The sequence below is a fragment of the Ursus arctos genome, unplaced genomic scaffold (genome assembly GCF_023065955.2).
Source record: "Ursus arctos isolate Adak ecotype North America unplaced genomic scaffold, UrsArc2.0 scaffold_29, whole genome shotgun sequence".
Classification (NCBI taxonomy): domain Eukaryota; kingdom Metazoa; phylum Chordata; class Mammalia; order Carnivora; family Ursidae; genus Ursus; species Ursus arctos.
Genome location: NW_026622974.1, coordinates 5,223,422 through 5,251,042, shown reverse-complemented (window position 1 = coordinate 5,251,042; position 27,621 = coordinate 5,223,422).

The following is a 27,621-nucleotide window of genomic DNA, read 5'->3' as shown; positions in this document are numbered from 1 at the left end:
AGCAGCTCCAAGCCGAGTTTGACTGCCCCATCGCTCGCCCCAGCCGTCTCTCCTCCGCCGTCTGTCCTCTCTCATCCCTGGGGTTCACAGGCACGCCACCCTCCTCCCTCTGCCCGTGTCCACAGCGCCTGGGGCCTCATCACCCCCGCCAGCCTTGGTCTGGCCTCTGCTGCCCTCACTCCCTCCTGGAGGGGACAGCAGGGCCAGGGGCCAGGGAAGGGGGGATGAGTGGCAGATGTTGTTTTCCTACATGGCCGTGACAAAATCTCCCATCGTACATGTTTTTCTAGAGCCTTGCCACACCCCTATCAAGATGAGGAGTCCAGTCTCCCTGGCTTTGAACCTGGGTGGGTGTGTGACTCGCTTGTACCCCATAGAAAGCGGCAGAAGAGACACGATGTGACTCTCAGGGCTAGGCCAGAACACACCAACCCTTGCGTCCTGGAATAGTCCTGCCGGAGCCCAGAGGCTGCCATGCTGTGGGGAAGCCCAAACTAGATCTTGTGGAGACACTGAAGCCGCAGGCTGGGGCCTGAGCCAGAACCACCTGCTGAGGCCTTCCCCAGCCCGGAGACACTGTGTAAGGATTTGCTTGAGCCTTTCCATTTTGGGTGGTCTTTTCTGCAGCAGTAGGTAACCAGAGAGGGTGAGGGAAGCTTCTTGTGGGGTGAGGGTGGTGGGAAGAGCGCTGGCCCGGAGTGCCAGACCCTCTGCTGCTTCTTGGCCCTTGTGTGACTTTTCCCCTCTGGACCTCGGTTTCTTCTCGCAACAGGGGACAGCTCGGACCTGCTGGGCCCGGAGGCACGGTTCCCCCCACTGCTGTGCAGTACCCTCTGGAGGATGCGCTTCTTACGGACCCCTGTGTCCTCCGTGTAAAACCTTACTCCTGCTAAAGGCCCAGGGTCCCAGAGACCGCCTCTCTCACGAAGCTCCCTGCTTGCTCTCTAGCGGGGCGCCTTGTGCACAGGCAGCCCCCTGCTCCCCGCCCTGCTCCTCGGCCCCTCCCGGGTGCCTGGGTCTCCTGCCATAGTCCCCGGGCTCTGGCTCTTTCCTCTGTAGGGGTGGTGAGATCGTGACTCTCCAAGGCTGTTTCTCTCTGCCTTGTTGTCCCCACAGCTTTAGATCCGGTGTCGGGGGCACAGCTGACCATCCTCCTGTCCTCTCCAGTGAAACTAGTTACGTGAAGGAATAAATACATGATATTGACTAGCACCCCGGTTGTCATCATTGAGCGCTCACTACGTGCCAGGCGCTGTGCTGACCTCTTTGCAAGCATCAGCTCATTGAATCTGCACCTCCCGGTGAGGTGGGTCGCATTTTCAACCCCACGAACAGTGAAGGAAGCTGAAGCGCAGGAAGGTTGAGTAAGTTGGTCCAGATCACACAGCTCGTAAGTGGCAGAGCCAAGATCGGAGCCCAAGGGCTGAGCTCTTAGACAACCCATTATGGTGCGTTTTATCATCCCCATTTTGTAGATGAGTAAACTGAGGCCTGACAGCCCGAAACAAGCTGCCTAGTCACACAGCTGGTAAGGGGTGGAACTGAGATTTCCATTTGGCTCTGTCTGCGAAGGGCTGTGCCCCTGACCTCGGGGCTCCCCGGCCCCATAGCGTGGACTGTCATTCCTCAAGATATCCATGATGGTATGATGGGCTCCTGCTGAGAGGGCAGGTGGGGGGGGGGCGGACACTGAGACACGAAACAGTGTCACGGCCTGGAGAGGGGCTGTCGTCTCCTTAGATTCGATGGTGACGGTGTCATCAGGGGCCCTGGGGGCCCCGGGCCCAAGCGGCCCTTCCATTCAGCCCCAGGCAGGGTTCCCTCTGCAGGGAGGACCACGAGCCCGCCAGACGCCAGTCATGACCTTGCACGCAGCCTCCCCACCCTCTCGTACTTTCCCTCCAGCCAAACCTCTTATCTCACTGGGTGTGCATCTCCTCTGGGCTATGTGAGGACACTTTGGCCCAAGAGGGGTCAGTGACTCAACTGGGGGCTCTGGCGAGGCCCGCCAGGGCAGGGGCCCTCGTGGGGCTGCGTTTCACTTCCCATTTTGCCAGCTTGTCACCACACTCGTTGTCATCGCATGCTCTGTGGCGCTCGAGACTGGGGGGCTTTCCGGGACATGGCATTCGGAGCGCTCAGAGAGACGTCTTTGGGGCCAGAGCCCTGCCCGCAGCCGTGAGTGAGCTGCCACTGTGGTCAGCGAGCTTCCTCAGAGCCAGCTCCCGATGTTGAAACTCGGGCTGGGGCAGAGCGGCTTGCGTGCTCTTGACGCTCCCCGGCTGGGTGGCAGGGGGGCTCACGGCCCCGGGTCGACTCGGATCTGTTGGAAGCAATCAGTCAGAGCGGGCCCCAGGCGAGCAGTGGCGTGAGGCTCCCGTTTCTGTCAAAGAAACAAAATCCTTACACTTTGGTTTCTTTAGGCAGAATTGGACTCTGAGAAGTGAATTTACTGGACCGGGAGACTGGGATGAGCGTGTTCAGAATAGCACTGTTACCGATGGCGAGAAGCCGGAAACTGCCCGGGGAGCCACAGAGTGGATGGAGGGACTGTGGCCATGTGGTCGCACGTGAAATACTACACAGCAGTCAAAATGCATGCCCTGTTCCAACATGCAACAACGTGCGTGAATCCCGTCCCAGGACATTATGCACTGTGTGATACTCTTTACAGTTAAAAACCATTACAGTTTTTAAAAATGTGATTAATGGAATCCATATGGATGCAATTAAACTCTATAAAGCATTAAGCAAGGGAATGATGTACAAGAAGTCTGGGTGACAGCGACCACAGGTGGGGGGATGGGGGGCCATGGTGTGATGCGGTTATTGTCAAGAATGAGCCATTGTTCGGGGTAGTGGGTTTAGGGATGCTTCTTGCACCCAACTAAAACCCAAAACCAACTAACTAACCAACATAAATCAAAGTGGGCTGTGACTAGATCACTGGGGAGCGTCGTGGACCACGGAGGCTGTAAGCCTGAGGTCTGAACAGAAGAACAAAGCAAAACAAAGCAAAAAGCATGAGCTGGGAGGGTCTTCATGACCCCCAACAGAAGAAGGCATTAGGATATGCTGGAGTGGTAAGGAGCAGGAGCTTGGCCGTCTAGGGGCCCCTGGGTCCCAGCTCTGCCAAAGGGCCCTGCATTAGTTTTCCAGTTCTGTATAACCAATTATCGCAGACTTAACCTAACGCCACACCCCCTTTTCACCTCCCAGTTTTTGTAGGTCAGTCATTGGGGCAACAGCATAACTAGATTCTCTGCTCCGGGTCTCACCAGGGTGAAACCAAGGTGTTGGTTGGGGCTATGATCTCACCTGAGGCCATTCTTTGCCAAGTTCCTGGTCGTCGTGGGACTGAGGGCCTCCGCTCAGATGTCCTGCTGTTCCCTGCTACGGGACCTTCTCCACAACACGGCAGTTTGCTTCCTTAAGGTCAAACAGAAGAGCACCTCTGCTGCTTTGAACCTCTCTGACATCTTCCATCTAGACTCTAGATACCCTAGACTCTCATTTCAAAAGTACACCTGATCAGGCCAGGCCCACCCAAGAAAACCTCCTGGGTGATTAACCCAAAGTCAAGTGACTGGGGACCTTAACTACGTCTGCAAACTCCCTTCGTCTGTGCCATAGAATGTGATCTAGTCACGGGAATGATGTCCCAGGTCTTGCCCATACTCAAGGCAGGGGATTTTACAGGGGGTGTATGCCCGGGAGTGGGAATCTTGAGGGCCATCCTAGAATAACGCCTACTACAGCTCCTTTCCAAACCTTAGTTTTTCTCCTTCACAAAGTGAGGAGTATAACCTCTACCCTGGAGGAATTGTGGGAAAATTAAGTGAGATGACACGTGCAGAGGGGCTGTCGTCCATTCAGAGATCTTTAGTTGCGGCCTACACGTGCCAGGTGGGCCGCTGGGAGCTCACTGAACACAGCGATGGGCAACGTGCTCGTGGGGCTGACAGTCTAATGGAGAGGCAGACGGCCCCTGAGCGAATGAAGACCGTAGTGTGAGAGGTAGGATCCAGATGCCGAAAACTACAAAATGCTATGGCAAGAGATCGATGAAGACCCAGGTAAGCTGACAGACACTATATCCGACCCAACATAGTCACGATGCCCATTTTCCCAAAGTGAATTACAGGTTTGACACAATGCCAATCAAAATCCCGGTGGGATTTTGGCCAGGGGTGGGGGTGGGGGTGGAGATATTAACGAGTGGATTCTAAAATTGTACAAAAGGGCAAAGAACTAGAATAGCTAAAACAATTTTGAAAAAAGAAAAAGAAGAAAGCGGGAGGAATCTACTCAATTTTAAGACCGTATAGAACGACATTAATCAAGACGGTGTGGTACCGGCAAAGAGATGGACACACAGATCAATGAAACAGAATGGAAGGTGCAGAAATTGATCCACACGAACCTGACCAATATGCGCAAAGGTCCAAAGACATGGTGGTGGCGAAAGTGAGTCTTTTCAGCAAATGGTGTTGGAACAACTGGTCACCCATCAGCAAAAAACCAAACCTTGACCTAATTAAAACAGCAATTCAAAATGGATCACATTGAAATGTAAAGCATGAAACTATAAAACTTTTCGAGGGATAACATATGTGAAATCTCCCGGGGTTAGGTGAGGGACCTTATAAATGATACCAAAAGCATGAGCCATGAAAGAGAAAATCGCTAAATTGGACTGTATGAAAATGAAAACCTTTTGTTCTGCCAAAGACACTGTCAAGGGAATGAAGAGACAAGCTACAGATGGGCGGGGCGGGGGGGGTTGCAGATCTGTAAACCACATACCCGACGGAGGACTTCTACTTACTCTCAAAATTCAACAGTAAGAAAACAAGTCACCCAATTTAAAAAAAAGTAGGCAAAGGATTTGTACAGACACCTCACCAAAGAGGGTATAAAGATGACAAATGAACACATGAGAAGATACGCAACATCACAGCGTGGGGGAAACGCAGACAGAAACCTCAGCGAGATACCACTGCAGGTCTCTCAGAAGAACTACAATAAAAAATACTGACACACCAAAGCGCCGATGAGGGCGCGGGGGACTGGGTCTCACACGCTGCGGGCGGAACGTGAAACGGAACAGGCGCTTAGAAGAAGGGTTTGTTAGTTTCTTGTCAAGTTACCCGTCCACTCACCGTAGGACCCGGCAACCCCACGCCTGCATGGACCCCCAGGGAAATGAAGTGTCCGTCACCTGCAGCCCTGTCCACGGCTGTTCACAGCAGCTTTACGTGTAATGGCCCAAGGCTGGAAACAATCCAAATGTCCTTCCGGGGGTGAGCGGTTTAACGAAGCGTGGTACCGCCAGACACCGAAATCCTGCTCAGCGGTAGAAGGAACAACATTGATACGTGCAAGAACTTGGATGAATCTCAGACATTTACGCTAAATGAGAGAAGCCAGTCAAAAGATTATATATGGAATGACTCCATTTATTTGACAGTCTCGAAAAGACAAAATTACAGTGATGGAAAACAGATTAGTGGTTGCCGGGGTTATGGGTGTGGTGAGGGTGTAACTATAAAGGGATAGCATGAGGGATTTGGGGAGATGAGGAAACATTCTATGGCCTGATTGTGGTGGTGATTACACGAATCTACACATCGGTTACATTTCACGGCACTCTTCACTAGAAGGAAAAGAAAAGACATTCGCTGCATGGTAATTAAGAAACAATTTAAGAGTGTGGACAAGGGCTCTAAGAGAGAAATGTTTGGCTCTTGGGCAACAGACTCGTATTTCAGAAAGACCCACGTAGTGTGAAGTTGGCACAGTGCATAGAACTTAGGAAATGCTCAACACATAAACGACAGCAATAAAGGGAGAAATTAGTTATGAACTCAGTGAGTCGAGGCAGTGATGTCATCAAGAAACCAAACACTAGATTCTCCTGGAAAGTGGATTCCTAAAGTGAAGAGAAAGTGCCAGAAGATGCCCAACCAGACCTGCGGGGACACAGGTGGGAAATGGGAACGCCACCTCCCACACCTTTGCCCACAACCCCTGGAGATAACTGTCAGCCTGCAGGCCTGGGACGGCTAGACTCCAGCCCCGTCTGCATTGACCGACCTTGCCTGAGCACCTCTGAAGGTGCGCAGAAGGGCTGGGTCTTCTTGGATGGGAGAGGAAGTACTGAGATCTGGCTCCCCCTCGCTCACCTCCCAGGTGGCCCTCAGCCATGACCTACTTTTCCTACCTGTCCATGCAGGTGAACTCCCCTGCCCACAGCTATTTTTATCCCAGAGGGATTCCCAGCTATTTTTACCATCCTGGCTTGTGGGAGAGTTGGACTGTGGGGCTGGGGTTCCTGCCCTTGGGGAGACCCCGACGGACATTCCTGTCCCTCCTTTCCCAGTAAGGACCATTTTGCCTTCTCGCTGCCGCCCCTGCCCTAGGTGTCTGTCCTGCTGCAAGAACTCCACAAGGCCTACAGGATAAACCCCAAACTCTTTAATTAGACATTCGAAGCTTTCTCTACCTGGAACCCAGTTTCCCTTTGGCCTCGGGTCTTTCTACACCTCATGGCCGGCCCGCCCAAGGAGCCAGCCAAACCAGGCCCTTTGCCAGATGCTGACAAGGCCTCTCAATTTCCTGCCTGTGCACCTGCTGCTGGGAGTGTCCTTTCCCTCCCATCACCATGGGGCCCCCGCACTAATTGCTGCCTCCTCCATGGAGCCCTCCTTGATTCCCTAGCTGGCAGGGATCGTGCCCTTTCCTAGGGAACTATTGTCCTGGGCCCTCTCTCCTCCTCTGCTTCAGGGGCTATCCACCCGTGGCTCTGGCTCTCTCTTCCTGGTTCTCAAGGATGGCCCTTGCCCACCCCTTCCCCCACACAGCTCGTGTGTGAAGAATGGTGAGCCTGCCGCTGCCCCTCCTACACCCTCCAGGCTGCCCCCCTGCCCGCCCCCCCCACAGCCGTGCTTGGGCTCTACGATGCCTGCTTTCCCTGGGGCAGGCCTAGGGCTCTGCCAACCTCCTGACGGCTAGACTCGGAGCCTCAGTGAATCAGCAAACCCTTCCCAGGGCCTGCAATGGGCTCAGCACTTTTCTGAGTGCTCTGGGGAGGGCGTGGGGAGGAAGTCCGAGAGGCCACGCCCGTCAGAGGGAGCCTGGGCAGGCAGACCCGAAGCCCCGGGGACCACTCCCATGGTGGTGGTAGGCGTACCTTACCTAGGAGTGGGCCCCCCCCAGCACACTCCCCCCACCCCTGTAACCACTGCACCAGCTTTCTCCTCATCTTGGAGACTGCCTCAGCCCCTACGGCCAGCTTCCTGTCCTCCTCACCCCACGGTCCAGCCCTGGCCCCTGCCCTCTGCAGCCCCTCCGAGGACCTCCCGGGCACCAGATCTGAGTTCCTGTCTCCCTGGCCTGCACAGACCCTTTGCTGACTGCTCTGCCTCCATCTCCTTGAGGGGCTCCCACTTCTGCCTGTCCCGGGGATGTCAGAAATCCTCAGGGTATGACAGGGCGCCTCCCTGTCCCTGAATCCTCTAGAGCCTCCACTGTCCACACTGGCCTCCAAATCCTTCCTTCAGCCTCAGGCCTCTTGCCCTGAGCTCCAGGTCTCCCAGCCCCTCAGACTTAACAGGATCGAAACTCAACTCCTTCCTCTTTCCTTCCCAATCTTTCTCTGCTCCCCTGCCCCCTCTTCCCCCCTCCCCCCAATCTGGAGCCTCCTCCCTCTTCCTTCTGACTCGGCTTTAGAAGCACTGCCAGCCAGGCCCCCTTTTTCTCGATGGCTGCACCCCTCCTGCCCCGGCTCCAGGCCTCCGACCCTTCTTCCTCTGCCCCACTTGGCAGCCTGCATAAACCCGCCAGACCTTCCTTCAAATCTGCTGCTTGCAGAGGAAAGCCCAAGAGTGTTAGGGAGGAGGCTGGGTGTGTGTTGTGTCGCTGATAGCAGGTGCCGTGGTGCACGTCCTGCCAGCTGCGGGGCCTGCGTAAGTGACCTTCCCTTCTGGAAGCCTCCACTTCCTCTCGTTTGTCAGGTGTGTTTCGGCCCCGGGGCAGCTGTGAGAGTCAAAGGCGCTGATGCTCTGGTGGGTGGAGAAGTGAGCCGGGCTGCAGGGAGCACTGGAGGATGCAGGCAGTCTGTTGTCAGCCATGCCTCTCCTCTCCAGGCCCTCTGCTCCCACCCTTGCCTCTTTCCCATGTGACCACGCAGCCCTGTTATCTTTCTGCAGGAGATGCCTTCCTCCTACCTGGCCCCTAGCCAATGACTCTTCCTACTTCCAAGTCCACTAGGAATTCCATGTCTTTTGAGCAGCCCTCCCTGCCCGCCCCCCCCCCCCCCCCCCCGGCTTGCCGGGACCAGAACAACCCGCCCATCAGGAGTGCCTGGGGCCTGGGGTCCGTCACCCTCTTGTGCTTCAAGCCTCCTGTGCTGTATCAGGGCCCTGGGGGCTGGAGAAGGAGGTGTGGCAGAACACCCTGTCATTGTCTCAGGGACTCCAGGCCCCAGGAGAGGGTGGGACGGGGGTGGGGGGGAGCCACCAGTCTCCCCGGAGGAAGCAATGAGTTCTCCCTGCCCCCTGACGTCTAGGACACCTTCGGGCGGGCAGGGAATATGGAGGCAGATGCAGCCCTCACAGGGGAATGTGGGGGAAAGAGAGAACCTTCCTGGAAGTCTGGGCTGGGAACGGCCAGGAGGAGGGCGAGGAGGCACAGCTAGATGGCCCTTGTCCCGCCGGTGGCCCAGCAGAGCCGGAGCGCTCCACTGTGCAATACAGCAGTCACCAGTCCCGCGTGGCTAGTGATGTTAAAATTCAGTGACATTAAAATCGAGCTCCCCAGTTGCGCGAGTCACACAGCGAGGGCTTGAAGACCACACAGGACTGGGGGCCACCATGCTGGACAGCACCGCTGTGGAACATTTCCACGAGCATAGAGGGGTCTGGCTCAAGACTCAGCCCTGTTCTGCTACCGCGAAGCGTGGGCGGGTCACTGGACCTCTCCGTGCCTCAGTTTCCTCTCTAAATGGAGACAACCATGGTCACCGCAAAAATTAAAGGAGTTAAACGTGTGTGAAGTATTTGCAGGAGCAGCTGGTAGACGGACAGGGCCCGCGGGTCTGCTCACAGGTAGAGAATGGCACAGCCTACACCACGGCATTAAACCTGATATGTTCACATTGCTGAAGAGAATGCAAAATTCAAATCTATAGGGAAAAGCCACCAGCAACACCGTCTCCCAGCCCCCTGTCACCCTGCCCCTGGCAGCCCGAGCCGGCCTTGTTTGCTAGGATGGCATCGGCACCTCCCTCCTGCAGAAGAGGGAAAGGACCTGCTCACAGCCAGCGAGGCAAGAGAGGAGAACCCCGCTCTCTGATCCCGGGTTCAGAGCTCGCTGCCACCACTCTAAGTGGGGGCTGTGACCCCCGTTCCTTAAACCTGCCCCATGCCACCCCTCCTTTGATGATGCGTGCTTCTGTCATATCTGTCCCATGCTGTAGGTCCTCCCTCAGTTCTGACCTCGGTCCCGGCAGCTGCAGCGTGACTCTTATATCTAAGGCTTCTCCCATGGAGATGCCACAGGGGCTGAGGGGGTGGGGATGGCGAGAGGGGGAGAGGGCTTTTGTACGATCTATTTCCAGAAACCACTCTCACTCGGGAAGTCAGTTCATCCCGATGTCTAACCCTACTCCCACCTACCCTGGGTAAAGCCTGGTCCTTCTTGCTGTCCTTGGAAGACGGGCTTCCACAGCTACCCTCGCCATTCCTGACTTGTCCCTTGGCAGGGGGGACGGTTACACAAGGTGGGCTCCCTGCCAGCCCACGCAAGAAGGCCCACCCTAACCCTGGCTATCCACGGAGGCAAGACCTCTGGCAAACCCTATAAGGGCTATGACTCCCATTGCACAGATGGGGAACTGAGTCCCAGGGTGAAAAGGGTTTTCCCCAGGGCACATGGCAGGGACTGTGTCTCTTGATGTTCAGTGCGACCCTCTAGGAAGGCACTGGGGGTTTGTAGCATCTCAGAGGTGGAGGCAAAGTAAGCTGAGTAAATGACCTTTATGACTCCAAAGCAAAAAGTTTCATCCTTCCTGTCTCCTGACAGTCCAACATGGAGTTTAGGAGATAAGGCAGAAAGAACTTGCTGCCAATAGGAAGTGAGAAACACTGGAATTCACTTTTCTGAGGGTATTTAACAAATACATGGGCAAGCAGGGATGCCTGGTACAGTGGTGCAGGTTGTCTACTGTACAAAGGGCAAGGGGGAGGATGAAATCTCTCTGACTCAAACTAACATGCTCAAAAGGCTTATGGGAAGTGGGGGCTGTGGATTAGCCACCCTCACACCATGCTTTGCCTAGGTCTAGCCTGGGAGAGAAGCAGTGGTGTCCTGGGGGCATCCCTACTCTTGCCCCCAGCCTTGTCTGTTCCAATGTTTTTCCCTCCTGCCCACCCTGACTGCCTCGAATCTCTTGTGATTGAAATCTCCCTGCTGGTCTCAGAGCTGAACTTCCCGCCTTTAATTCAATCAGGAATCACAAGCCCTTTTAATTTAGGAAATGAAAGGCTGGCTGCTGAGCGAACTGCACCTGATTGACGGGGCTGCCAGCGTGGCCAGGCTGGCCTGGGGAGGGGGCACAGACCCATGACCTCCGCCAGCCTCTCTGGGGTTAGGACGCTCCCCAGAGGCCTGGGGAACAAAGGAGAACCACCCCTCTCCTGACCTTCAGCAGAGGAGGGGCTGAGGCCGCATGGTAGGGGGTGGCTGCCACCTGGCCCAGAGAAGCTGTGGAATGTCAAGCTCTCACTGCAGCCCGGGGACTTAGGGTAGACAGGAGGGAGGACTTCCCAACCAACTCATTCCTCCCTTAGTCGTTTCTGTGACTCTGGGTCAATGTTCCAAAGAGCCCCCAACAATATATCTTTCTTTTCCAAGAAAGAAGAGGTACCAAAGAAATCAATGCTATAGCTTTTTTGGACTTCAGTTTCTCATCTGTATGGGGCTTATCACGAGACGCGGCCACAGGGCCGTTTTGAGGATTAAATGAGTTAATGAAAGCTCACTGGCACATAATAGACCCTCATTAAATTAGAGCTAATAATATTATTCTGCTGGAGGCACACAAGGGTCCCCACCTCTACTCGAAAGTGGCAGAGACTGGGGGGAGGGTGTCCAGGGCCCCGGGCCTTGCTGTTCCCTTCCCCTCCCAGGAGATCGCCAAGGCCAGGTCCCCGCCAAGACCCAGCCCCCTATCCAGGGGCGGCAGGACAGGACAGTGGAAAGTTGCTGGCTTAGGATTAGGGTTCTAGCTGAGTACAGTTTGAGCTATGTGACCTTGGGCACATCACCTCACTCCTCTGAGCCTCAGTTTCCTCCTTTGGAAAGTGGGCTAGTAGCATCTCCCAGCAGGATTGTTTCGATGCTGTGTGAAGTACCCAGGCTGGAGCCTGGCCTGTAGAAGGTGCTCAGAATAGGGTACCTTCCTCCCCTAAACTCCAATCAAGTGTTCAGCCCGGCAATCCGAGTGGGAAGCCTTATTTCCCTGTGGTCCAGGCTGAGCTCTGAGTATCCGCTGTGCGGTCCTATTCAGCCACGTTGCACGAACATCCTGATTGCCCCAGGCTCTTGCCTGCCTAGGGCCAGGGCCTGCCCAGGGGCTCCCACTGCGGTTGGCCTCACCTGCTTCCTGAGCTGCTCCCGTGGAAGGAACCGCCTAGGGCGGACCCAGATGGCAGCTGCTCCCTGCATGGGCAGTGCCTGGCATAGAAAAATGCTCAGGGAGGCCTCTCCCCAGACTCTCACCTGTCCTCCTGGGCCAGGCGTGCCAGAAAAACGCGTACTATAATATCATTCTTTGGTTTCTCCATAAGCAATTCCACCTGGCTTCTGTATACAATGGCTTTGGAGTCGAAGATCCTAGTCACAGGGGCCACCCGCTGAGCTCCAGGCTTACCCCATCCCAGACTTGGGTGGGGTGGGGATTGCATGGAGGGGATTGAGGTGCACAGCCGAGGAGACAGAAACTCCAGGAGACTGAGGGCATGCTCCCGCCGGACCCAGCTAGCCAGCCGCACTGCTGGAATCTAAACCCGAGCCCCCTCCTGCCATTCAGAGAAGTCTCTCGCGTCCACTGGAACATTTGATCTCACGGCAACCTTGGGGGTGTGCCAAGCACCTGAGTGTCATGATTATCCCCTCTTACAGAAGAGGAAGCGGGGGGGGGGGGGGGGGGCTTCCAGGTCACGCAGTTTCTCAAAGATGGGACAGACTCTGTCCTCAGGCCCGGACTTCAAGGAGACCCCCTTTGCCACCGGATTTAAAAACAGTCCCCTACTCCCCAAAGTCCATGTTCCAACTGGATCGTTCATTCATTCATCCATCTGGCAAACATTTACCAGGCACCTAACTATGTTCGAGGCCTGTGTTGCAGGTTAGTGCTGAGCAAGCCAGACCCTGGCCCCTTCCTGAAGCTTACCATCTCTGCGAGAAAGACTCAAAACAATCACATACACACAAAAAGATAAAAACGGTGATAAGCATCGTTCCCCAGGGAGGGTGAGAGGTCAGGGAAGGTTTCTCCCACCCCCACCCCCCCGAACACTGAGATCTGAAGGCAGATTTAGGAGTTTGCCCTGGGAAGTGGGCGTGAAGGCTGGGAAGAGCCGCCCCAGGGGGGAGGAAACAGGTGCGGGGAGGCAGGAACAAGCAGTACAAGTAAGTCTGGGAAGAACTCAAAGGAAGAGCAGAGGGAAGGGGGCCAGAGTGTGCAGAGCCTGGTGGGCTGTCTTCATCCTAACAGGGGGCCGAGGGGTTGTTGCATGCCAGGGTAGTGGAAGGGAGATTGGAGGGGGCTGAGTGGGTGTGGGGACCACGGTCAGGAGGCAACCTTCGTGGTCCAGGCACAGGACTGCAGTGGGGCTGGAGGGGAGGAAGAAGGAGGTAGGTCAGGCTAGCTCTACTCACAGCTCTTCCAGGGCTCCTCTGGCTCTTTCCCAGGGGCTCACGGTACTAGCCAGTGCTCCGGGAACCCTGACCCCAGGCAGTGGTGTGCTGGGGGTTGTTTAACTACTGGATCTCTGGGGGAAAGTCTTTATTTGTAGCATTTGTCAATATCCTTGATGTCACTGCTCCCACCATGGTTGATTTCAGTCTACCAACATGAAGTCAGTGAATGAGAAGTGGGGACGAGATGTTTGTAAGTGCCCAAGCCGGGGCAGGTTGGCTCCAATCCACTGACTGGTCTCAGAATGGCAGTGGTTCTACCGAAATATTATTTATCTGTGTCTCACGTCTCTGTGCAATTCCTGTGTAGTGTTGGGGAGAAGAGGATGAAGGCTGGAAGGGGAGGGCATGTGGGGGAAGGGGGTCATAGTAATGCCACTCCCCACCCTGGGTCTTCCCAGTGACTATAAGAAATTGGTACCATGATTATCCTCACTTCCTAGATGGAGAAACTGAGGCATAGAGAAGTCAAACAGCTTGTCAAAGATACTGCGCTAAAGGGCAGAACTGCGAACACAGAGCAGGTCGGCCCTGGGGTGATCCCTGTGTCCTCCTGAATCCCTCTGCCCTGTCTTGCCTGTGAGGGAGAAGAGGGAGAGTTAGATGGGGACAATGAACAGAGGATGGGCTCGCTGGGAGGAGCTGGGAGGAAGGAGAAAGCTGTCATCCAGGGAGGTTGGGATGGGGAGCCTCCGAAATTCCCTGGCTAGAACCCAATTTTCAGGGGAGTGGCTGCTAGAAGTCGATTTGGGGTAGAAGCGATTTTTAGAGGGTGATCATGAGCTTTCTCTCCATATGCTCACTGGAGAGGGTGCTGCAAATTAGAACGGACAGAGGTCAGGCGCCTAGAACCTCACCCCGCACCCCACCACTCCCCAGTTCTGCTCAGGATCAGGATACCAGACCAGAGTCCACGCAGCTGCAGCTCTCTCCAGGCTTGCAAGATCCCCCAAGCACCCCCCCCCCGCCAACACTCCCCCGACACCTGCCCAATGGCTCAGCTAGGATCTGAGCTGGGGGCAGTTAGGTCTGCCCAAGCAGCCCAGGAACAGCTCCAATCTGGGGTCAATGAACTTGGAGTTGGACAGTCTCTTGGGGCCAGCAGGGATTTGAGGAGGTCAGTGGAGGCGCAGGAGATGGAGCTCAAGCCAGGGCGCACGGACGAGACAAGATCTCTGGGAGTTCTGGGAGCCCACCCTTCACCTGCGTTCTCTCTCTTCTGGAGCTGGTGGGTCACTGGCAGCTCTGGGCAGTGCACCAGGTTGCTGCCCCCCCATCTCCACATCCACACCCTGCTCTGTGCATCCCCCACTCCCCTCAGCTGACTCCCTCTCTCTTCCCTGCGCAGCTCTAAATGCATTGCACCTTTGACATTTCCTTCTCAAAGTTCTTTCCAGCCGTGGGAACCCCCAGTCCTGCCAGTGTTTGGAGTTAGTGTCCTCTCTCTAGACCTCAGTTTCCCTATCCACACAATAGAGGTAAGTTCTCATTAGACTTCCGTAAACCTAGGATGCAGGTGCATAGCGTGTGTCTGGGGTGGGGGAGCACCATCCTTCCAGCCTGAGTGCTTGGGGCTAAGCACACAGCAGGTGCTTTATGTATTGGTTTGGTGAGCCTGCCTGGCCTAGGAGGGGGGAAGAGGAATACTCCTAAGTGGCAATGGACCTGTGTCCAGTGTCACCCGCAGGGATGGTTTGGGAGTGGCCCCTCCCCATGACCCCCTTCCCAAGATCCCCTGGACATCCTGCTTAATCATTAGTCTCATCATCCCCATTTTACAAAAGAAGGGAGGGAGCCCCAGAGAGCTTTCACTGCTTCTCCAAGGTTTCTGAAGTTGGAAGGGCTCAGGAAGAAATTACTAGAAATTAAGGTATATTTATTTTATCTCATCCTTTAAAATTTCTGAGATTTTTCTGGTGAATGTGTATTTGACTTGCAGTCCATGTATATAATTTTAAGAGAGCTCTATATGATTTACATACCACAAATTCACCTATTTTAAATGTACAATTCAGTGATTTTTGGTAAACATATGTAGTTGTGCCATCATCACCGTAATCCAATTTCAGAACATTTCCATCACCTTCCTGATCATTTGTAGTCAAGCCCCAGGCTGCCGTTAATCTACTTTGTGTCTTCACAGATTTACGTGTCCTGGACATTTCATATATATGGACTCAATACAACGTGTGGTAGTTTGTGTCTGGTTTGCTCAACCTAGCATGACGTTTCTGAGATTCATTCGTGTTCTAACATGTATCAGTATTTCATTCACTCAGAATAGTATTCCCACTTCAGAATTGTTCTGCTGGGTGAATACACATTTTATCCATCCATTCACCAGCATTTAATCATTTGAATGGTTTCTACTTTTTGCCTGTTATGAATAAAACTGCTATAAACATTTGTTGGTTTTGTGCAGACAGACGTTTTCATTTCTCTTGGGTACGTACCTAGGAGTAGAATTGCTGCATTATCTGGCAGTTTACATTTGACTTTTTAAGAAACTGCCCAAATGTTTTCCAAAGGGGCTGCATCATTTTACATTCCCACCAGCAATATGAGGGTTCCAATTTCTCTACATCCTCATCAACACTTGTTATTGTCTTTTTTTTTTTAAGATTTTATTTATTTATTTGAGAGAGAGAGCAAGCGAGCACAAGCAGGGGGGACAGGGAGAAGCAGGCTCACCACTGAGCAGAGAGCCCGATGTGGAGCTCGATCCCAGGACCCCGGGATCATGACCCGAGCTGAAGGCAGATGCTTAACCGACCGAGCCACCCAGGCGCCCCTGTTATTGTCTTTTTGATTGTAGCCATCCTACTGGGTGTGAGGGTGGTATCTCATTGTGGTTTTAATTTACATTTCTCTAATGACCAACGACGTTAAGCATTTAAGTGCTTTAATTTGTTGGCATAAAGTTGTTCATAGTATTTTCTTTTTTTTTTTTTATTTAAAGATTTTATTTATTTATTTGACAGAGATAGAGACAGCCAGGGAGAGAGGGAACACAAGCAGGGGGAGTGGGAGAGGAAGAAGCAGGCTCCCAGCGGAGGAACCTGATGTGGGGCCCGATCCCATAACGCCGGGATCACGCCCTGAGCCAAAGGCAGAAGCCCAACCGCTGTGCCACCCAGGCGCCCCCATAGTATTTTCTTATCCTCCTTTTAATTTCTGTGAGGTTGGCAGTGATCTTCCCTCTTTCATTCGGATTTTAGTAATTCGTATTTTTTTCTTTTTTCTTTTTCCCCTTGGTATGTCTGTCTAAAGCCTTGTCCATTTTGTTAATCTTTACATTTTAGTTTCGTTGTTTTTTTTTCTTATTGTTCTTCTGGTTTCTGTTTCATTGATTTCTACTCTAATCTTTATTATTTCCTTATTTTTTTTATTGCTTTGGGTTTAGTTTGCTCTTCCTTTTCTAATTTCTCACTTGGACATTTAGGTTTTTGATTTGGTATGTTGTTTTTCTAATGTACATTTTTAAAGCTATAAATTTACTGCTAAGTACTGCTTTAACAGCATCCTATAAATTTTGCTATGTTGTGATGTCCATTCAATTCAAATACTTTTACATTTGCTTTGTAGTTTCTTTTTGACCTATGAGCTATTTAGAAATGTGTTGGGGGCGCCTGGGTGGCACAGCGGTTAAGCGTCTGCCTTCGGCTCAGGGCGTGATCCCGGCGTTGTGGGATCGAGTCCCACATCAGGCTCCTTCGCTATGAGCCTGCTTCTTCCTCTCCCACTCCCCCTGCTTGTGTTCCCTCTCTCGCTGGCTGTTTCTATCCTGTCGAATAAATAAATAAAATCTTAAAAAAAAAAAAGAAATGTGTTGTTTAGTTTTTAAATATTTGGTGATTTCCCAAATTTTCTTCCCTTGTTGATTTCACATTTAATTCATCGTGTTTGGAGAACATTGTTTCTATGATTTTAATCCTTTATCCTTTTCAATTTATTGGGACTTGTTTCATAATGTAGCATATGGTCCATCCTGGAGAATATTTTCAGTGCACTTGAAAAGAATGTGTATTCCTGCTGTTGTTGGGTGGGATGTTCTATATGTGGTAGATTTTTTTTAAAAGATTTTATTTATTTATTTGACAGAGAGAAATAGCCAGCGAGAGAGGGAACACAAGCAGGGGGAGTGGGAGAGGAAGCAGCAGGCTCCCAGCGGAGGAGCCTGATGTGGGGCTCAATCCCAGAACGCCGGGATCACGCCCTGAGCGGCGTGGCACCCAGGCACCCCGATATATGTGGTAGATTAAATTGTTTGATAGTATTGTTCAAGGCTCATATATCCTTGGTGATTTCCTGTCTGGTTGTTCTATACATTATTGAAATTGGAATGTTCAAAACTCCAACTGTTATTAGTGAATTTTCTATTTCTCCCTTCCATTTTGCCAGTTTTTGTTTTGTATATTTTGGGGCTCTGTTGTTAGGTGCACATGTGTTCTCTACTTTATCATTCTGACGAATTGACCATTTTATCATTATACATTGTCTTGGTCTCTAGTATCATTTTTTGTCTTCAAGTCTGTTTCACCTGACATTCTGTTTCTCTTATAGTTATTGTTTGCATGGCATATATTTGTCTATTCTTTTGCTTTCAACCTATTTGTGTCTTTAGGTCAAAAATGTTTCTCGTAGGTAGCATATAATTGGATCTTGTTTTATTAGTCCAGTCTGATAATGTTTAAGTCATCACATTTAGCCTGAATGTTTTATTTACATATAGTGTAATTATTGATATGATTTGATTTATCAGCGCAATTTTGCTCTTTTTTCTATATGTTTCATGTTATTTTCTTTTCGTTCTTCTGTTTTTCCTTTACTGCTTTCTTTTGTGTTAAATACAGATTTTTCTCATGTACCTTTTAATTCCTTTGTTGTCATTCCTTTATTATATTTTTTAGTTATTATCTTAATTGTCGTTCTAGGGATTATAGTATGTAATTTATCACAGTCTACTTCAGATTAATACTAATTCAGTTCTATAAATTATCAAGACTTTGCTCCATGTAACTTCATTTCCTTCTCCACCCTTTGTGCTAATATTGTCGTGTATATTGTATCCCTGTATGTTATAAATCCAATAATAGTGTTATAATTCTTGCTTTATACTATCTTATGTATTTTTAAAATTTTAAGAGAAGAAAGGAGAAAAAGCATATTTAGAGAATCTTTTATATTAACCCACATATTTATAATTTCTGGTGTTCTTAATTTTCTGCTTCAAGTTACCATCTGGTGTCCTTTCCTTGCTCCAATATAACTCTGTTCCCTCCCTCTCTCTGTGCTATTATGTATTTGTTATATATATGCTTTTTGTATATTATAAGCCCAACAATACAGCTTTATAATTATTACTTTATACAATTGTCTTTTAAATCAGTTAAAAGACGAAAGGAGGGAAATATATTTGTAGTGTCATTTATATTTATCTGCACAATCACCTTTTTTGGTGCTCTTTATTTCTTCATACGGATTCGAGTTACTGTCTGATATCATTTCCTTTCGCCCTGAAGGATTTCCTTTAATATTTTTTATGAGGCATGCTTGTTAGCAACAAGTTCTCACTCTTTATCTGGGAGTCTCTTCAGTTCACCTTTTTCGAAGGATACTTTCATTGGGTATAGATTTCTAGTTTGACTTTTTTGCTTTCTTTCAGCCCTTTGACTATGCCACCCCACTCCTCCTGGCCTCCACTGTTTCCGATGTGAAATCAGCTGTTAATTTTATTGTGGTTCCCTTATATGATGCATCATTTTTCTCCTGCTACTTTCAAGATTTTCTCCATCTCTGTCTTTCAACAGTTTTACTACAATGTCTATGGATGTTTTCTGTTTCTCCTACCTGGACTTTATTTGTATGTGTAAATGTTTTTCATGAAATTTGGAAACTTTTGGACCATTGTATCTTCAAATATATGTTTCTGGCTCTTTCTCTCCTCTTTTTCTGGAAATCCCATTAAGTGTGTGTTGATATGTTTGGTGACATTCCACAGGTATTTGAAACTCTGTTCATTTTTTCATCACTCTTTCTTTTTGTTCTTTAGATTGGATCATCTCAATTGATCCAGCTTCAAGTTTTCTGATTCTTTATTCTTCTAGCTCAAAGAAGAACCCTTCTAGTGAGCTATTCATTTCAGTTATTGTACTTTTCAACTCCAGAATTTCCATTTGGTTCTTTAAAAATATTATATGTTCATATATATCATATATATATACATATATGATATATATATCGTTTCTACCTCTACTGATATTCCCCATATGATGAGTCTTTCCTTAATTCTTTATACATGGCTTTCTTCAGTTCTTTGAGGACATTCATAATAGCATCTTTGAAGTCTTTGTTTGCTAAATGCAACATGTGGACCTCCTCAGAGACAGTTTCTACTGCCCGCTTTTTTCCCCCCTGAATGGATCACACCGTCCTGTTTCTTTGAATGTCTTGTAATTTTTGGTTGAAAACTGGACACTTTCAGTAATACATTATGGCAACTCTGCATTCTGATTCCCCATGACCAACACCAAGGTTGCCATTGCTGAGTTTGCTGTTTGTTTTGTGACTTGCCTGGACTCATTCTAGGAAGTCTGTTTTTCTCCCAGTGTGAGGCTGCTGGTGTCTTTGCTCAGTTTACTTCTTAAATGATTCTTTTCATTTTTAAGCCTGGTGTCCTAGAAATTGCCCCGGGTCAGCATAGCTTAGTGTTCTGCCAATGACAGAAAGTGTGCTTAAACACCTTGATCCAGTCAGGCTTCTGTCTTCTGCCAGTGCATCCGTGTGTGGGTTGGGAAACACAGTCGAGATTTCAGCAGTTTACGAATCTCTCCCAACTTTTACTCTCTGTGTGCTTAGCCAGGGATCAGTAGATAGCTAAGGGCCTCTCCGGCCTCCTCTCAGTGTGCACACAGCCTTCCACACCCTCAGGGATATGTGGGAGCTTATCAAGGCTCACTCTGGCTTTCTTGTTCCTGGATATCCCTTTTCAATATTTTGCTGTTCTGTTGATTTGTTTTGTTACTTGTTCCAACTTGTATCATACCTCAGGCTAAGGCTGCGACGTTGGCCTCAGTGTACGTCATTTTAAAGGAATAGATCTACGCTGAGTGCACGCGCACGTCATGTTTCCTGATAAGGGTGCACAACTGCCAGTCTGGTTTTAGGCATCTCTGACTGGTCTGCCCTGGCTCGGAGCTGTGCCTGGGCGCTGAGCTCTGGGCTGGCACCCCTGGGGTTGGGGTCTCGGGGGCACTCGAGAAGAGCTGTTGCAGAAGCACCGGTCTCCAGAAGGCACCTCGGGGGCAAGTGGTGGTCATCCAAGATGGTTGAGCTTTCCTCCCTAGGACAGCCGGTTCTGGCCATCCTGGCCGGGCCTTTGCTCCCACAGGGATGCAGGCCTGGCTGCTCTGTCAGCAGGCTTGGGGTGGGGAGCCAGGTGCCCTCTACCCTGGCTTCCAGTCACCGGTAGCCTGCCAGGCACTCAGGAGGAAGATCTAACAGAGAGCGGTCAATTCCCTCAGGGCAGGGCTGCCAACGGGGGGGGGGGGGGGGGGTCACCCAGGAAGCAGCTGGCTCTTGCCCCAGGAAGCCCAGGCTGGAGAGGGCTGGGGCCTGTGGCCTCCTCAGTCCCCTGAGTACTCACTAGAAGACAAGGAGTCAGAGAGCAGCCCTTTCCTACTGGTAGTGCCCCTGCCCTTGGAGTGGGCACGCAGAGAGGCCCGTGTCCATGAGCTGAAGGTCAGTGTGCTCGGCAGGCACTGTGGGTAGGAGGGGTGGAGGACAGAGGGGAAAACTGGGATGACAGTCACGTACGCTGATGTCACTGGTCGCTCCGCCTCTCCAAGGTATCGCTTTCCTCATGGCCGAGGCTGCAGCTGAGTTCAGGGGGGCAGTCACGTCCCATCCCTGGCACGGCTCTCGGGCTGCTCACTGCACCACCTCTGGGGCTGCTGAGGTCAGGGTGGCACTTGCCAGTGCTGCCTAGTGTCGGCTCAGCTCTGACAGTGGGGACGGGGAGCCCTGGGAATGGGGAGAGTGGCAGGGACAGGTGTTTGGGGGCTGGGAGAGGCCAGGCTCCTGAGAAGCTGTCCTGTCCCAGGGTACCTGGGGGGCTAAGATGGGCTTATATCCCAGGTGAGCAGCAGCCCTTGCCCACAGGCAGCTCCCCGTCTGAGGGAGAGGACAGAGCCCCCGTCCGCAGACACAGCCGCCGTGTCCGAGCTGAGCGTGGTGGAGGCAGTCGTTGGAAACCTCCCCCACCCACCCATTCTCTCCTCCTGTGCAAGGCCCCCAGGTCACCCAGAACAGATCCTTTGGAGAATCCCTTCCCCAGACCCTGGGAGGACCCAGCAGGTGCCCTGCTTGTGACCGCCCACGTGTAGTAGGGAGGGGCTGCCAGAGCCTAAGTGTGGACAGACAGCGGCGTCCCTGTGTCTGAGCTCGTCCTCAGGGCTGGGTCCAGCAGAGGGAGCTGGCAGCCAGCAGGAGCTGAGACAAGCCGTCCCTGACCCCTGAGATGGCCTTGAGGAGCTCCCGCTGCCTACCCAGGGTGGGGGATTCACCCGGGGCTGGAGCTGGAGTGTTAGCGGCACACATGGGGGTCAGGGACTCTTCAGCCCACCCCAACACCCAGTGCTGCCCCACGGAGACCCCTCTGCAGAATCACAAATTCTACACCCCTCCAGCTCAGCCTATGGAGTCCTTCCCACTGTCCCCGGGCTAGGGTGTAACTCGAGGGATCAGAGCCCTGGGTGTGAATTCTGCTCCCTTACCTACTAGTTCTGTAACTCTAGGCAGGTTATATAATCTCTCCGGGCCTCAGTTTCTTCACCTGTAAAATGGGCTGCTGTGAAGGGAGAGTGCATGGCACACGCCTGACACACAGTAGGTGCCCAGATAGGGCAACTTCTTTTCTCCTCACTCCATTCCTCTTTGCTTCACTTGGAGCCACGAAGAAATGGCTGGGGTGGGAGAAGCGTGCTGGGGGACAGCCAGTCACGGGGCAGGTGGCATTAACATGCATGACAGGCTTCCTTTGGAGATGAGCCTTGAATTGGGTTTGCGGAAATGCTCCTTCTTAGCCCCTAACTACAGCCAGAATGAGGTGGCACTGAAGGGACGAGGGGCATGGCCCGATTGGCGCTTCCCTGAGCACTTTGCCTGCAGCCCTTCCGTTCGCGTGCTCCCAGCTGCAGGTCAGTCCCCAGTAGGACTTACTGGCCTCTTGCCCCTGCCATCCATGCTTTGGTCTCCTTGGGGCATGTAGCTCTCTGGGTGTTCCCTCCCCTTCCCTGTGTCCCAGGCCCTGCTCAAGGCATGAGGGGAACAGCAGTGAGCAAAACTGACCGTTGTCCCTGACCACATGGAGTTGGCATTCTAGTAGAGAGTGAAACAGCAAAATGAGTATGTTACAGGGCGATGGGAAGTGCTCTGGAGAAAAATAAGGAAGGGTTGAGGGATGGGAGCGTAGGTGTAAGGGGGTGATGCAATGCTCATAGAAAGATCAGGAGAAGATGTCAGTAAAGATCAGAAAGGTGAAGCCACATTTACAAAGAGGAAAAACATTCCATGAGAGAGAGGGAATAGCTAGTGCAAAGGCCCTGGGGCAGTCATGGAGTTGGCTTGTTTGAGGAACAGCAAAGGGGCCAGCACGAAATGAGTGAGACGGAATGTAGTGACAAATGAGGTCAGAGGAATAGGAGGGTCAGGATCCTGTAGGGGCTGGCAGGCCATTGTCAAGACTGTGGCCACAGAGTAAACATGGATGCAAAGAAGGAACAAGGGCACCTCCTTTTTCCCTGATGGACAATGGATCAGAAAGGAAATGCCACTTGCTTTAATAAAGATGAGCCCCGAAATTTCAAGATTGGTATTGGAAATACACTCCTGCTTGACCGGGGCAGTGGGGTCTTGAGGCTCTGCCCCTGCAGCCTCTCTCCAGTTTCTGGCGCCATCCACGCTGTCTTGGGGAGAGGGGTAGGGGCTGCTCCAGGAAGTGTCAAGAGCGACCTAAGGGCAGGGGTGTCTTGTTGGTCCTGCATCCTCAGTGTCTGGACTTACAAAAGGTGCTCAACACAACCCAGTGGAAGGAGGGAGGGAAGGAAGGAAGGAAAGAAGGAAGGAAGGAAGGAAGGAAGGAAGGAAGGAAGGAAGGAAGGAGGGAGGGGAGGAGGGAAGGAAGGAAGGGAGGAGGGAGGGAAGGGAGGAGAATACAGCAATCATGGCCACAGGCCCTGTCCCTTCATTCCCCATGGCAGCAGAGACCCAGCTGGAGTGTTTCAAACGCTGAGGGCAACACACTCAGAGAGAACCAGGCCTCTGAGATGTGTGACCAAGGCCTCACCTACCCCTTTCCCTTTGGGGTGTCCTGCTGGGTGTCTCTGCTGGCTCCTGGGTGGCGTTTCTGTGGCTGAGCCACCTTACCCCTCCCCTCCCCCCTGCCCTGGCCGCCCTAGGACACACACATCTCAGACATTCAGCACGTTCAGAGGCTGAACCGTGTGTCAGACTCCCACCTTCCGAAATCCAGCGTCTCGTCTGAGGTCCTTCTCTTTACCCTCGAAGCTCTATCAGAGGGGCCACCCGCTATGGGGAGCTGCCATACACCCCACACAGAGTGCTGGCCTTGTGGACCTCAACCAAATGACCCCAAGCTTGGGCCTCGAGCCAAGTAATAATGCTAATGGCCACCAAGCAGCCGCTCACCTCCAGCAGCTCGGACCGCGGGCCCGATTCTGTCCTACACACGCTGCCTGCATCATCTCATTTAGCTCCAGGGACCTCCACGTGCCGGTCAAAGGGACTGGGTCTCTAAGCGGTCAAGGGACTTGTCTGGGGCTCTTCCAGGCACCCTTCCTGGATGGGGGGGCAGGAGGCCGGCAGAACTGCCCCCTCCTGCCACTGTCCTGGAACGGCCAAGCAGAGAGGTTCAGTTCAAGGCACCCCCATCTCGTGTGAGAGCCAAGCTGAGTATGTCAAACTTTAGCCCCACCCTTCGGAGGAAAGCCTGGGGTGCTGGGGTTGAGGGGCACCGAAGCTGGGAGAGCCGGGGCTGGTGGGCCCGAGGGGCCCTTCCCATCCCTGGCCGTGCCCGGGCAGTGGGGGTAGCTGGCCGGGCCCGGAGCACCCCCAGAATGTGCTGCTGCTTCTTTGATCTGCTGGGTACTTGCGGCTCGCCCTTTCCCCCCCGGGCCAGCTGTGTCCGCTGGGGACAGGTGCCATAGACAGGGCCAGGCCAGCATCCCTACCTGGCCTGCGAAGGGGTTTCTCACAGGCAGAGAAGAGATCTGGGGGACCCACAGGTACACAGGAAGGCCCCATGAGCCTGTCAGAGCTCAGGCCTCCTGCCCTGGCGGGGAAGGCCAAAAGCTGCCCTCCCTGAGCCAGGGACGCCGCCTCCCTGCCTGTGCTACTCCTGGGAGGTGAGGGGACAAGGTGCAGGAAAGCTGCCAAGTAGCGAAGTGCTCTGCAAATGGGGCTCCTCTCACAGCCGGGGGGGCCACTCTCCTCTGAACTCGAATGTCCAGGAACCATGCCTCTCACCCGGGCACAGCTCACCTTCCCCTTCACTGATAGCCATTCGCGCACATTTCTAACCCCCCAGGCGTCGAGACACGCCCTGTGGAAGCAGGACTTGGGTCTGAGTCTGCTCAGCACAGGGCCCGATACCGAGCTAGCTCTTCCTTCCCGTCTCCCTTCCAGAGAACAGCAGGACAGAAGCGGGCAAGGGGTGGGAGTAGAGTGGGGTGGGAGTTGCTTATGGAACAACAGAACCTGGGCTGGGCGGGCTCAGGACCGGGGTTTGTGTCCTGGCTCTGCCTAACAGCTCCTACCTCCCTTGAGAATGTTTGAGAAGAGAAGCGATGCCTTTGGGAACACATGCTCCTGTCGCCAAAGGCTCTGCAGGTCTCCGAACCCGGAGCCAGTGGGATGAGAAGATGATTTCCGGGCAGAGAGAAAACCTGCAGCAGTGGCCAGCCTCCTGGCCTCAGCTCACGCAGCAGCCTGATTCCCAACCCAGCATGCTGGCCAGGGGTGACCAGGTCTCCACGTGGTTCCTCCAGGGCAAGGGCTGGGGCATGTTCCTCTGTGTCCCCAGTGCCTAGGGCGGGGTCCGGTCCATACCCGGCCCCTAACACTTGATCATTGAATCAATCTGGTGGAGGCGAATGGAATCCTGCTCACGGACCATCGGCTGGAAATGGCAGCGGCCTTGTCCCTGTGAATGCTCGCTCGCTCAGCAGTGAGCCCAGGGGAGTGGGCCCCCGGCTGGGCATCCTGGACTCCGGGAAAGGAAGGACCCATGGCTTTACACTTAGGAGGGCATTGAGAGCCGGGATGGATGCAAGGCTGGGAAGTGGAGTCCTTCCCAGACCATCACAGCCGGGCCCCAGCGGGGAGGCCGGAGGGGCACCCCAGGTGGCACCACGGTGGAGACAGTGTTAAAACAAACTCCATTTTGAAAATCCATGTTCAAACTTGGGTCAGATGAGCTCTTGGCCAAATACCAGTGCACGGCTCACCATGCAGAGAGGGAGGCCCCTCGGGCAGGAGGAGCTGAGATCTCAGGGATAAAGAGCTAGGGTGGCATTCTTTCTTTTAGGTCTGTGGCAGCGAGAAAGAGATCCAGCTCTCCCTGCTAAGGGGGACCCACAGGAAGCAGAGACGAGTGGGTCTGGCTCAGTCCAGCAAAGGGAAGGGAGGTTGGGATGGAACTGGCCCTATTCGTGGTGTTGACGTCTGGGGCCAGAGGGCGTTTTGCGCGTGGAGCTGGAAGACCCGCTCCCGAGCACAGTCTCAGCCCCAGGGAGGGCGGCCCAGCAGAGCTGGGCTGATTTTGAAAAGCAGGCAGGGTCCGTTTGGGAAATGACAGACTTCTGAGTTTGAAGCCAATCCCCACGGAATACCTGGGGGTTGATTCTTTGGCCTGCGAATCCACAGATAAGGAAGACGGACAGACAGAACAGACAGCAGCAGAAACTCCAGTGCGGAGAAGACGGACAGACAGAACAGATAGCAGCAGAAACTCCAGTGCAGAGAAGACGGACAGACAGAACAGATAGCAGCAGAAACTCCAGTGCAGAGAAGACGGACAGACAGAACAGATAGCAGCAGAAACTCCAGTGCAGAGAAGACGGACAGACAGAACAGATAGCAGCAGAAACTCCAGTGCGGACAAGTGATTTCATACATCCTGACGACACGGAGAGGTGGGTTCTGTTACCACTAGCCGACAGGTGAAAAAACAGGCTTCTGGAGGTTAAGTAATTCGCCGGAAGCCAGGTCGCTAGAAGCAGGCAGCTCGGGATCTCAGCTCTGCTGACCACGAAGGTCAGGCGTCTCCCCTCCAGACCTTCCAGTCGGCTCTCTTGGGAACAAACGATGCCACGTTAAGCAGCCCCAGCTGTCTTTCTCACAGGGGTGCAGGGCTGCCGGAGGCGGGGGTGCTGGGTTTCCCCTGGCAAGGTGGCAGACCCCGTTGGGATACTCTAGTGAGCGGGCTCCCGTGACAACAGCGGGGACACGCCCGTGGCGACAGCTGTTGAACGGACACCTGGAATTCTCTAGGGCTTGACCAGGGCCCTCCTCCTTGGCCCCGTCGCCCTGAACATTTTTATCAATGGCTCAAATGGAGGCCTGCGTGGCGGGGGCCACCTGCTTGCAGATGCCCCTCCGCCGAGAGAAACCGGCTCAGCGGCGCGATGAGGATTCAGTGTCCCTGACGGCGCCTGGAACGACGGGTAGAGCCAATAAGAGAGATCAGCAGTGGGCAGAAACGACAAAGGCCAGCTTCTAGGTAGGAAACAAAACCCGAGTAAAAAGGCACACGGGTATTGAGCCCGCAACACACGTAGGCAATGGCCTACGTGCAAAGTAGTCCCAGCAGGAGGGTGTAGGCCCAGCGCGGGATCAGTGAAGTACTTCGCGTAGGTCCGGGCAACGGAAGGCCACAGGTCTGATGCAGAGCATGAGGCAAGGAGTTATACGTTCCTGATAAGAAAGGTTCCCCAACGCACCTGGTTAAGTAAAAAAGCAAGGAGCATCATAGTGTACAGACAGTATCGACTATGCTTCTCTTTGCATGATCAAAAACGTGCAAAAATGCACCGATCATCTTCAGAGGACACATGAGAAACTAAGGAGGCAGCTAGGGTCTTGTTTTATACTGCGTATCTTCCGTGCTTGTATTTTGTGCTGTATAGGTGTGCGTGTGGAGGGGGAGGGTATGGATAGAGAAATTCTATTGAAAAAGACCTGGAAGTTTGGCTGACTATAAATTCACTAAAAATTGCTTAAAAAACATAATAAAACAAAAAATCCTATAATCCGAGGTTATATTAACAGGAGTATAGGACCCTGGCTGAAGGAGGTGTATGTTCTGCTAAACTCTGTGCTGATCAGGCTGTACCCAGAACGCGGGGCCTCTCTGAGGGAGCCTTGTTTGAAGAGAAACCCTGGGAGCTAGGTTGGACCTGAGGGGACAACTTGGCTGGAGTAGAGGTGGGTGGAGGGAGGAAACTTGACAGACATGGAGGTGCCACAGAGATAGAGGGGCATTGAAGGGCTGGCATGTGGAAGCAGGAGGGGCCTGATTTTTTTCTGCACGCACCCCTTATGTTTGTTTGTTCATTTTGGTTT